Consider the following 13,605-nt stretch of genomic DNA (forward strand, 5'->3'; position numbering starts at 1 on the left):
CTGTATCTTTAAGTGTATAGAAACCAATGTTGCTGCTTTATTACTTGTTATAGAGGAAACATACTAATACTTTATTACTTATAGAGGAAATATACTAATACTTTGAGGGCAAAGGGAGCGATAGAGACAGAAGTGCTGAAAGACACATTTTGGATGTGTGGACAGAGGTACAGTAATTTACAGTACCGCAGGCAATGTCCTCCAGATCTCCTGATTTCTAGTTCTCCAATGTGTAGAATGTCCATTCCCTTGTTGTTCCAGGTCTCTAGTCCACCACCATTATGGAAGCAGTAAAAAGTCAACATTTTTGCATAACCGTTTTAGAGGAGTCTCTTCTCAAATGTGGTTGTCTACATTTAGCAGCAAAATACGAACATGTGGAAATTAATACATTCTAGACAAAGTTTTCAATGAAGATGGATGTAGGAGTTCTACCACCAATATCACTTAACTACAGAGAAAGACAGTGATCCAACAAAGTGATCCAACACTACCCTTTAAGTATTTGTGCAACAAATAACAACAGGTACAAAATCCTTAGTTCAATACAGTTCACCTAATTTCCCCATATATCCCACCATAGTCACTGGAGACAACTTAAGAACTGTAGACGATGTGGACTAATGACAATGATGGGAGAACCTCACAGTTAAACTATGACTACGTTACAACTTAAACATCAGAATTACCTTATAGCCCAGCCTGAAAAACATCCCCCAGACATCAGTATGTTTCCATGGCCTTCATTCCAGTTTTCCTTTTTTTCCTGAGTAACGTATCTCAATGACGGAATAGCTAGTCCCCTTCCCACTCCCCCCAGTCCCCTCTCATGCATTTAAGAGTGTAGTTATGCATTGAGACCGTTGGCTACGTCCGTGAAGACCAGGCGACTGGGTCCCCTGGGAGGTCGTGAGAGTCTGGGGGGGGGGGGGGGGGGGGACGACTGTGAGACACAATAGTTGCCATGGTAATACTAGAATCATCCACCATAACTTTGTAATGCCATGGCCATAAGGGGTCATATGAACAGATTTTTCCTTTTGTAACCAATGAATAATGAATCTTCCACTGCTGTGATTGCTTATAACATTTGTTTTAGTAATGTAGCGTTAGGGAAACAAATCAATGGGTGGAGAAGTGAATTGAGTACTTAAGATATCTACTGTATGTTAATTTGGAAGAGATAATRATGTAGTATTTGTCAGTGTAAAGAAAACCAGTACTGCCACACACATATTGTTATAATCACATACATAGCCTAGTCATGTCAATCACAAGGGGAAAATTAGGAAATCAATAATTTTGGGACATTTAGGAGCAGTGAGATGAGAGTGATAGGCAGTAATCAACGTTCTTGATGGTATTAGGCACACAGAGAGAAGATGTGAAATGAGGGTATAGGTGTGTGTCACTCCAGATCACTCCAGTGTAGTAGAAAAGGTTGTGCATGTGTGTACAGTGGTAGTCTGTTGTAATCTTTGAACTTGTTGTATGTAAATGGAGAATAATTAACACGGCAAGGTCCACACGTAGTATTTAAGTGTTTTTTGAAAGGGTAGCTTAAGGAAAATGGAACAACAGACACAAATTAGACTTTACCATATGACTTATTTCCATTTTGCCTATTGTCAAAACTTTCAAGAAAAATTTCAATTAATATGAGTATAAAATAGCAACTGGTTACTGGTAATGTAAGCACTGTAATCACAAAGCTCTGTTGGAGTACATTAAGATGCTCTGAACCTATAGATTTATGAATCCTTTGTAGATAAACATAGATGAGATCCAGTAAGATCCAGTAACTGTAGATCAGTGAGCAATAGATCACTGCAGGTTATTAAAGCTGAGTCTAAACATAATGTAACCATCAAGACTTGTATCATCGTAGATCTACAGTAGAGGATCAGTATCACTGAAGAGGGGAGTGTAGCCGGGGCACTGCTTCAGACCTGTGTCATATACTACCTTGTTATTGGGTCCTGTGAGGTTGTGGTCCAGTAGTTCCTGTTCCAAGTCATCCTGTTCCTCTGCCGGGTCAAAGTTATACATGGGCATCAGCTGGTGCCTCAGCTTCTCCAGTCTGAACAGTGAACACAGGGCAGGAGGAAAGTAATAGTTAGAAAAATGCATCTATGTAGTATTGAAACCTTTAATGAATTGTTAGAAACACATTACATTTTAAATGTTGGTCATTTAGAAGACGCTCTTTTCCAGAGTGACTTACAGTTAGTGCATTCAAAAAAAAGTAATAACTATAAGCTTGGGTTACTATACAGATCTAAGAATGGTTTTACTATATCCATTCAAAATCATTTACTAACCCAACTGCTGCTTCCTATCCTACACTATGGTGACGTCATCTATCAAAACAAAACCAAGACCTTACTTTGTGAATTAGATGTAATTTATAACAATCTTTTCAGATTAATTATTGGATGCCGTTATAAGACTCATAATTGCACAATGTATGAATTACTAAATTGGCTGTCACTCCAAAACAGAAGACAGTAGTTGCCTTATACTTTTTATTTCATTGTTGTTATCATTAGACAGTAGTTGCCATATCATTGTTATTATCATTAGACAGTAGTTGCCATATCATTGTTATTATCATTAGACAGTAGTTGCCATATCATTGTTGTTATCAATTAGACAGTAGTTGCCATATCATTGTTGTTATCATTAGACAGTAGTTTGCCATATCATTGTTATTATCATTAGACAGTAGTTGCCATATCATTGTTGTTATCATTAGACAGTAGTTGCCATATCATTGTTATTATCATTAGACAGTAGTTGCCATATCATTGTTATTATCATTAGACAGTAGTTGCCATATCATTGTTAGTTATCATTAGACAGTAGTTGCCATACATTGTTATTATCATTAGACAGTAGTTGCCATATCATTGTTATTATCATTAGACAGTAGTTGCCATATCATTTTGTTATTTCATTAGACAGTAGTTGCCATATCATTGTTATATTCATTAGACAGTAGTTGCCATATATCATTGTTATTATCATTAGACAGTAGTTAGTTGCCATATCATTGTTATTATCATTAGACAGTAGTTGCCATATCATTGTTATTATCATTAGACAAGTAGTTGCCATATCATTGTTATGTATCATTGACAGTAGTTGCCATATCATTGTTATTATCATTAGACAGTAGTTGCCATTCATTGTTGTTATCATTAGACAGTAGTTTGCCATATCATGTTTGTTATTCATTAGACAGTAGTTGCCATATCTATATATCATTAGACAGTAGTTGCCATATCATTGTTATTATCATTAGACAGTAGTTGCCATATCATTGTTATTATCATTAGACAGTAGTTGCCATATCATTGTGTTATCATTAGACAGTAGTTGCCATATCATTGTTGTTATCATTAGACAGTAGTTGCCATATCATTGTTTTATCATTAGACAGTAGTTGCATATCATTGTTATTATTCATTAGACAGTAGTTGCCATATCATTGTTATTATACATTAGACAGTAGTTGCCATATCATTGTTATTATCATTAGACCAGTAGTTGCCATATCATTGTTATTATCATTAGACAGTAGTTGCCATATCATTGTTATTATCATTAGACAGTAGTTGCCATATCATTGTTTTATCATTAGACAGTAGTTGCCATATCATTGTTGTTATCATTAGACAGTAGTTGCCATATCATTGTTATTATCATTAGACAGTAGTTGCCATATCATTGTTATTATCATTAGACAGTAGTTGCCATCATCATTGTTATTATCATTAGACAGTAGTTGCATATCATTGTTATTATCATTTAGACAGTAGTTTGCCATATCATTTTATTCATTAGACAGTATTGCCATATTCCTTGTTATTATCATTAGACAGTAGTTGCCATATCATTGTTATTATCATTAGACAGTTAGTTGCCATATCATTGTTATTAATCATTAGACAGTAGTTGCCATATCATTGTTATTATCATTAGACAGTAGTTGCCATATCATTGTTATTATCATTAGACAGTAGTTGCCATATTTTTTTGTTACTAAGTGTTCTTTGTTTGTTTCAACATTTCAAATAAATAAATATATAGCTATATGAGACAACCACATATCATAATCATAGTAAGTAAATTTTTCCTAAAATAGTAATCAGCTAAGTCAGTGCTAGTAGGAAAAGAAAAGTGTGAGTGTTATTCTTTTTTTCTTTTTTYGGGGAAGGGGGGACACCATGGGATTTAATCAAGATTCTTGATTAAGGTAGGTTTTCAGAAGTTTTCAGAATATGGGCAGGTACTCCTCTGTGCTAACGTCAGCTCGTTCAACTTTTGGGTTCCCAGGACAAAGATTACTGACATTTTTCTCTTAATGCTATAATTATTTGGATATGCATGGAAGGTAGCCCTCCCTTTCACAAATCTGGCTGATAACTTCAACTCTTATATAATGAGGAATTTCAAGGAACTTCCTCACCTCTTCCGTTTCCTGATATACAGCATCTGGGAGTGGGAGACATGGTGGGGCACAGGGAGTCACACATATCATTGTTAATTATATAAGAGGAGGAAATTAAACTCATTCATACTGTGTACACTGTCGTGACAAACAGACATATTTAGTGGGCATGGAAACTAGGTAGTGACTGAAGCGATTGCTTTCTTACCACGACCAATGTCAGGCCAATTACAGTGATGATGCCAAAGGGCACCAACACCATGCCCATCTCAGAGCCCTCGAGCTGCAACTCTGGCAGCTTGGTGGCATTGAAGCTTGTCTCGTTGGTTGTTGTTATAGTAATGCTAGTGGTCATGAGTTTTGTCCTGGACTCTGTGACATTCTCCTGTTCCATCCTGGCGTCCGTTGTAACAGTGAAAATAGGGGTCATGGAGGTGCTGGAGACAGTGGAGAGAAAGCTAGCGGTGGTCTTGGCCGTAGTCATATCCAGGGTTTCAGCTGAGAGGAAACAACAAAGTCATGTGGAGAGTTGTCTTGTTGTGTCCCACTGCTGTGGTTGTCTCAATGTGACTCTTGTCTGTATCTCAGGTGTGCCACAACAGCCACAGGTTGGCTCTTTCTGGACTGAGGTCTGCTGAAGCATTAGGAATGCATTGAGTACACCAGAACACACTCTCCAGGCACAACCTGAAACAGATCATTTAACACCATCAGATCAGAAAACAAACAAACATATTATGCACACTACAATAGCATATCATATGGCTTGGTTCGTTGTAGGTTGGTTTTGTGTGTGTGTGTAGCATGTTTGAGGTCTGAAATACACATATGTCAAACAGGAGGGTACTTTCATTCTGATTCTGATCAAGGCAAAACCTCTGATCACCTACTGAAAGCAGCCAGGTGTTAATCTTTTTGTGAAATACTGAAACAAATTGGCACCAAGGTGCATCCTCCATAAAAACTAAACTAGATGCAAAATATTTGTGTGTATTTTTCACAGTGCTCATGACATGACACGATGTTCGCCTCGTAGAAGTGTGTATTTGTAGAAACAGATAAAAGCATATACGTCCCCACCCCTGGTTCCATCAGATTAAACCCAAGAACCTGTTGTGCCGACAGGGCAGCAGTGGGTGTTGTGGGCAGGATGTGGGCACCAGAAGCAGAGAAAAGGGTGGCAGAACATAGCAGAGAAAATACAGAGGAAAACCAACCCTAAGAAATTCATCACACTTTGTTAGGCAATGTGTCAGAAGGTGTGCTGTTTACACAGTCGCTCCGAAGTTTGCACACATACAGTAGTACTGCACAACCACACACACACCACCCTTTATATAGTTTATATAGTATTTGCTTATGATGATTTATAAAGCATGTACAGTGTATAAACCTTATAAAGGGCTAGTGTAGGCTTCATAAGATATCATTAAAGTGTGAGCCAGAGGGTCAGTGTATTGACATGCTGAATTCTGCCATGTACAATAGTATGGCAGACATGATACAATCTACTATAGTCTCACACAAATAAAATAAAATTGTATTTGTCACATGCTTTGTAAACAACAGGTGTAGACGAACAGTGAAATGCTTACTTAGTATGGGCCCTTCCCAACAATGCAGAGAGAAAAATATAGAAACAATTATAACACGAGGAGTAAATACACAATGAGTAACGATAACTTGGCTATATACACAGGGTACCAGTACCGAGTCGATGTGCAGGGGTATGGGGTAATTGAGGTAGATATGTTCAGGTAGGGGTAAAGTGACTAGGCAACAGGATAGGTAAGAAACAGTAGCAGCAGCTTATGTGATGAGTCAAAAGAGTTGGTGCAAAAAGGGTCAATGCAGATAGTCCAGGTAGCTATTTGGTTAACTATTGATCAGTCTTATGGCTTGGGGGTAGAAGCTGTTCAGTGTCCTGTTGGTTCCAGACATGGTGCATCGGTGCCGCTTGCAGAACAGTCTGTGATTTGAGTGGCTGGAGTCTTTGACAATTTTTTTAGCCTTCCTCTGACATTGCTTGGTATAGAGGTCCTGGATGGCAGGGAGCTCGGCCCCAGTGATGTACTGGGCCGTACACACTACCCTCTGTAGCGCCTTGTGGTCGGATGCCAAGCAGTTGCGATACCAAACACTGATGCAGCCAGTCAAGATGCTCTCAATGGTGCAGCTGTATAACTTTTTGAGGAACTGAGAGCCATGCCAAATCTTTTCAGCCTCCTTCATGACTGTGTTAATGTGTGTGGACCATGTTAATTCCTTACTGATGTGGACGCAGAGGAACTTGAAGCACTCAACCCACTCCACTGCAGCCCTGTCAATGTTGATGGGAGCGTGCTCGTCCGTCCGTTTCCTGTAGTCCACAATCAGCTCCTTTGTCTTGCTGACATTGAGGGAGAGGTTGTTGTCCTGGCACCGCTCTGCCAGGTCACTGACCACCTCTCTATAGGCTGTCTCATTGTCGTCAGTGATCAGACCTTCCACTGTCATGTCGTCAGTAAACTTAATGATGGTGTTGGAGTCGTGCGCAGCCATGCAGTTGTGGGTGAACAACACCATAGTGCTTGGAAGAAGACTATGGTGTTGAACACTGAGCTGTAGTCAATGAACTGAATTCTCACATAGGTGTTCCTCTTGTCCAGGTGGGAGGGCAGTGTGGAGTACAAAATAAATTGTGTCATCTGTGGATCTGTTGGGGTGGTATGTGAATTGGAGTGGGTCCAGGGTGTCTGGGAGGATGGTGTTGATGTGAGCAATGACCTTTCAAAGCATTTTATGGCTACAGATGTGAGTGCTACGGGGCGARAGTCATTTAGACAGGTTACCTTTGCGTTCTTGGGCACAGGGACTATGGTGGTCTGCTTGAAACATGTAGGTATTACAGACTGGGTTAGGGAGAGGTTGAAAATGTCAGTGAAGACACCCGGCAGCTGATCGGCACATGCTCTGAGTATGCGTCCTGGTCATCTGTCTTGCCCCGCAGCCATGTGAATGTTAACCTGTTTTAAGGTCCTACTCACATTGGCTATGGAGAACGAGATCACACAGTCGTCAGGAACTGCTGGTGCTCTCATGCATGGTTCAGTGTTGCTTGCCTCGAAGCGAGCCGTGAAAACAAAGACACATGAGCCATCCCCGGTCKCACCTCAGAATGCAGCCTGCCAGCTGTCTGTCTGTTTATTCATATAATGAGGAACATGTGCAGTGCAAGATCTCAACCAATCACAACCCAGAGCCAGTCTCAGCCTTTGTCACTGTCCAATTGGAGATCAAATACAGTACAAAGACAGTCAACATAACATTTCCATAATATAGCACGTTTCTCAAGTTAACCATCTCTTATTGTCCTTTTCACACCATGAAATGTTGCACAGTGATCATTCCTCTGTAAGTCAATAAGTATAAATACGGCAAACGCCTGGCTTTTAATCCTGCCAACATGACATGCAAGCTCGTCTTAATTGCCCTCCCAGACTAGGGGTATGTACCTACCTTTCCTTGATGTGATTACCGCTATTTTTTTTTAAAGGAGCCGTAGTAGGTAGCCAGATAGAGGGGTAATATCCTAGGGAGAAGGAACGTTTCCCCTCTCTCTACCCCTCCTCTCTCTACCCTTCCTCCTCTCTCTACCGCTCCTCCGCTTATCCCTTCTGAGGGGGTGTTTACATGGAAAACACTTCTTCTCACCTCCTGCTCCACTCCACACATAGCAAGCCGACCCCTGGATGATTCCAGAGGATTCCCCGTCTATCTCTTCTTTAGATCTGTTCCACTATCCTGGCCCTTGTGTTTCAGATAACAGTAGCCGCTCCAGGGATGCTGCAACCAGAGCCCTGTGATCCAAAGCTCCCTCCCCATCCCTCCTGTGATAGGTCGGCTGGGGTGAAAGCAGCAGCTGGCGTTGGCTCTCTAAGCCGTCCATCTGGCTTTATAGGGATGAGAAGGGGATTTAATGGTTGGGGAGACCAGATGCTGTCAGGCCAAGACGGATGATTATATCCGGGTGGCTGGCCTGGGGAAATTAACCCTATGATGTCACATCCTCTAACAGGCAAGGGACTGGGGATTCTCAGTGATGCAAATGCGCTTTCAATCAAGCCCTTTTCATTCATAGTACCGTTAGGTTGTAAGGATTTGTTTGAGTTTTGTAATTTTGAGAAATCATACATATGAGATACTATATTTTACGCCAAAGGTCACCCATAAAAATTAAATTCAATCAGTCAGCACACAACGCAGTAATAGCCACATCTTTATTTTAATGAAAACATCTGCATACTTGAGGACCAATATTGAGATAAATTGTCTTGTTTTATTATAATACATTATCAAAACAGGTGAAGCATGATGTTCAGGACAGTAACCAACACGGTCAACCCTGACCAACATAATGTTCTCTCTTAATTTTTGGCTTCTTTGATTCACTTAGCTCATTTTGAAGGAGTCTGCAGTCATCATGGCCACCAATCATTTTGAGAAGAAAATCAGATGCTTTAAATTAAGGTTATTTGTTCAAACTTTTTTATCCAGGTTAGTCTCAGTGAGATAAAATTAATATAATTTTGAGAGACTGGTCTACTCTTACCTTCATAGTCGATGGTTCCATCTCAATCTTTATCTGGCTCCATCGTCTGCTCTGCCTCTAACTCATTCAGTGGTTCTGATGCATTCATCAACACATACTGTACCTGCAAATAGAGGTGGTTTGTTACTGATTCTTAAAGTTAATTTAAGTTCATATTGAGGAAAAACAGGCAAAAAGGTCTCTAAACTGGAACCAAGCAATAGATGCTGTAGGTAATGTTAGGCTTACTTCAATATATTCCACTCGATATATCCCTTGGCCTCTTTGTCAAACACATTGAAAGCAGCTCGTAGCTCTGCATCTTGGCCCTTTGCTCTTTCATGGGCCAATGCAATTAGACCCAGGAAGCTACGGTTAAAGGTACCTTTTCCTGTGATGACACAAAAACAAGTAATAAGGAAGATATTACTACTAGCTAGCTGTATATAAGAAACAGAATTTGACAGCCTTCGTTATCCAATTTCCTTTGATGTATTTTTTATAAATAGAAATAAAGAAGGAAAGTATGTCTTTAACATCGTTAGTGGAATCAGTATATATTAGTACTAGGTGTTTGGTAWCTATTAACGGTAGAAATAAAAAATACCTAGACCTGAGTCCTGGTGGATCATATTATTGCAATAAGGCATTGAAAAGGTAAAACACTGACATCTAGTGATGACAGAAATCCTACTATAAATAAATCTCCTAACATGTCATGTTACAGTACAATGCCTTTGATTTTCACATCTCTCATTATAAAATGAATCTTCACGAAAAAAAGTGTATCAACTGTGTAAGAACAGTACAGTTTGATACAATTCTATACGGAATTTGACAGTAGAATACCAGAATTGTTTACATTTTTCATCAGCTATAACAGTGCATTGCAGTATACAGAATATCATTTTGATGGTGGATAACATTGTATTAGTTACTAAAATAAATAGTAAGAGTATATACAGTTGAAGTCGGACGTTTACATACACTTAGGTTGGAGTCATTAAAACTCGTTTTTCAACCAATCCACAAATGTCTTGTTAACAAACTATAGTTTTGGCAAGTCGGTTAGGACATCTACTTTGTGCATGACACAAGTAATTTTTCCTACATTTGTTCACAGACAGATTATTTCACTTATAAGTCACTGTATCACAATTCCAGTGGGTCAGAAGTTTACATACAATAAATTGACTGTGCCTTTTAACAGCTTGGAAAATTCCAGAAAATGATGTCATGGCTTTAGAAGCTTCTGATAGGCTAGTTGACATAATTTGACTCAATTGGAGGTGGACCTGTGGATGTATTTCGAGGCTTACCTTCAAACTCAGTACCTCTTTGCTTGACATCATGGGAAAGTCAAAAGAAATCAGCCAAGACCTCAGAATTTTTTTTMAAGAACTCCACGAGTCTGTTTCATCCTTGGGAGCAATTTCCAAACGCCTGAAGAAACCACGTTCATCTGTACAAACAATAGTACGCAAGTATAAACACCATGYGACCACGTAGCCATCATACGGCTCAGGATGGAGACGTGTTCTGTCTCCTAGAGATGAACGGACTTTGGTGCGACAAGTGCAAATCAATCCCAGAACAACAGCAAAGGACCCTGTGAAGATGCTATAGGAAACAGGTACAAAAGCATCTATATCCAAAGTAAAACGAGTCATATATCGACATAACCTGAAAGGCCGCTCAGCAAGGAAGAAGACACTGCTCCAAAACCGACATAAAAAAGACAGACTACGGTTTGCAACTGCACATGGGGACAAAGATCATACTTTTTGGAGAAATGTCCTCTGATCTGATGAAACAAAAATATAACTATTTGGCCACAATGACCATCATTATGTTTGGAGGAAAAAGGGGGAGGCTTGCAAAATGTGGCAAAATGGCTTAAGGACAACAAAGTCAAGGTATTGGAGTGGCCCTGACCTCAATCCTATAGAAAATTTGTGGGCAGAACTGAAAAAGTGTGTGCGAGCAAGGAGGCCTAGAAATCTGACTCAAAAAATTTTGACTCAAAAATTCACCAAACTTATTGTGGCAAGCTTGTGGAAGGCTACCTGAAACGTTTTACCCAAGTTAAACAATTTAAAGGCAATGCTACCAAATGCTAATTGAGTGTTTGTAAACTTCTGACCCACTGGGAATGTGATGAATGAAATAAAAACTGAAATAAATCATTCTCTACTATTATTCTGACATTTCACATTCTAAAAATAAAGTGGTGATCCTAACTGACCTAAAACAGGAAATTTTTACTCTGATTAAATGTCAGGCATTGTGAAAAACTGAGTTTAAATGTATTTGGCTAAGGTGTATGTAAACTTCTGACTTCAACTATATATGTATGTATATGTATGTGTATATATATGTATGTGTGTATATGTATGTATGTATGTTTTTATGTATGTGTGTATATATATATATATATATATATATATATGTGTGTGTATATATATATATGTTTGTGTAATGTGCATAAAACATAACGGTCCCTTTAAAATAAAGGTCAAATTATGAAAGATATATTAACCAGCTTTGTCCACATCTTTGGCCATATGAAGGAGCTCTCTTGGTAGGGTTGATTCCCTTTAAGGTCATCAGTCGCTCCAGCTCCTGTGTCTTCACTGTTCCATTTTCTTCCTCATCAAACATCTCAGAAAACACCTTTATATTTAGTGATCTGCTCCTGTGTCAAAGTGCTTGCCTGGGAAAAGAATGATGAATAAGAATAACTTTTGATGGAACTGAGAAGTTCATTTTATTTATTTATGTAGGCCTGTAAATGACATGCATTTATACTGATACGTTATGTACTTAACTAATCAAGGTTTACGCTCATGCCCAAGGCCAATGGTCAGTTTTCCAGAACATTTAATCCATATAAAATGTGAGCRCATGTTGACAAATTGTAGAATCCTACAAATTATTGAAAAATAGACATGGTCAGATTGACACAAAATCTTTGATATTACTTAAGAACCTCTTACCCTTTCCCCTGGGTTAGATATACAAGGAGACCTTTTATGGTATACAGGGTATGGGCTCACACTTTGTCCAAGAGGAATCTGTTACTTGCTGGAATCAGTGCTATTAGTCATGACTAGCAACAGGTATACACTACCGTTCAAAAGTGTGGGGTCACTTAGAAATGTCCTTGTTTTTGAAAGAAAAGCAAATTTTTTGTRCATTAAAATAACATAAAATCGATCAGAAATACAGTGTAGACATTGTTAATGTTGTAAATGACTATTGTAGCTGGAAACGGCAGATATTTTTATGGAATATCTACATAGGCGTACAGAGGCCCATTATCAGCAACCATCACTTCTATGTTCCAATGGCACGTTGTGTTAGCTAATCCAAGTTTATCATTTTAAAAGGCTAATTGATCATTAGAAAACCCTATTGCAATTATGTTAGCACAGTTGAAACTGTTGTCCTGATTAAAGAAGCAATACAACTGGCCTTTAGACTAGATGAGTATCTGGAGCATCAGCATTTGTGGGTTTTATTACAGGCTCAAAATGGCCAGAAACAAATAACTTTCTTCTGAAACTCATCAGTCTATTCTTGTTCTGATAAATGAAGGCTATTCCATGTGAGAAATTGCCATGAAACTGAAGATCTCGTACAACGCTGTGTACTACTCCCTTCACAGAACAGCGCAAACTGGTTCTAACCAGAATAGAAAGAGGAGTGGGAGTCCACAGTGCACAACTGAGCAAGAGGACAAGTACATTCGTGTCTAGTTTGAGAAACAGATGCCTCACAAGTCCTCAACTGGCAGCTTCATTAAATAGTACCTGCAAAACACCAACGACATACTATTTAATGAAGCTGTCAGTTGAGGACTTGTGAGGCATCTGGCCAAGCACACCCACAGTGGAGGCTGGTGGGAGGAGCTATAAGAGGACGGCTCATTGTAAAGGCTGGAATCAAATAAATGGAACTTATCAAACACAACAAACCTATGGAAACCAGATGTTTGACTCGTTCCAATAATTATATTCCAGTCATTTCAATGAGCCTGTCCTCCTATATCTCCCCCCACCAGCCTCATTTGACACACGCAAACACTCAATTCAATTCAATTCAAGGGGCTTTATTGGCATGGGAAACATGTCTCACACGCACACACATTCATGCAGAAGTACCCAGAAGATACAAGAACACCGTGCAAAACAAATACGGGAAGGAGATTTCTTCATAGTTACCCCAAAACTCATTATATTGGATTCATTTGGGCACACAGACAGACAGACAGGCACGCACAACTGTAGTGGGCTCTTGGGACAGACACGCAAACTGATGCAGGCAACTTAAGTTTTAAAAAATGACGCTGTCCTCAGAGTCATTATAGCTGTAGTATAATACATTTTATGAAGTACTGTAAACCCATAATATACCTAGATTAATTAATTGGACAATTAATTAGATATTTTGCACTGATTATTGGCCTATATTGTTATTTTTCTAAACGAATGCTCAATCTAATTTTGTGTTTATGCGAGCGTTGCTGCAGAGCGTGGGGTTTCCCATAGTTTATTGCAGGGTTACCGCGCCCATCTCGCCG

The 13,605-nt window shown here is 39.1% G+C and overlaps 2 pseudogenes; both read right to left on the reverse strand.

Moving 5' to 3' along the window:
- Positions 1-17: 17 nt before the first annotated feature.
- LOC139028407 (uncharacterized protein C3orf18 homolog) lies at positions 18-8,379 on the reverse strand (annotated as a pseudogene).
- Positions 8,380-8,627: 248 nt separating this feature from the next.
- On the reverse strand, positions 8,628-13,598 carry LOC111978137 (calglandulin-like; annotated as a pseudogene).
- Between the last annotated feature and the right edge of the window lie 7 nt (positions 13,599-13,605).

This window comes from Salvelinus sp. IW2-2015, linkage group LG1 (assembly GCF_002910315.2).
Source record: "Salvelinus sp. IW2-2015 linkage group LG1, ASM291031v2, whole genome shotgun sequence".
NCBI classification, from domain to species: domain Eukaryota; kingdom Metazoa; phylum Chordata; class Actinopteri; order Salmoniformes; family Salmonidae; genus Salvelinus; species Salvelinus sp. IW2-2015.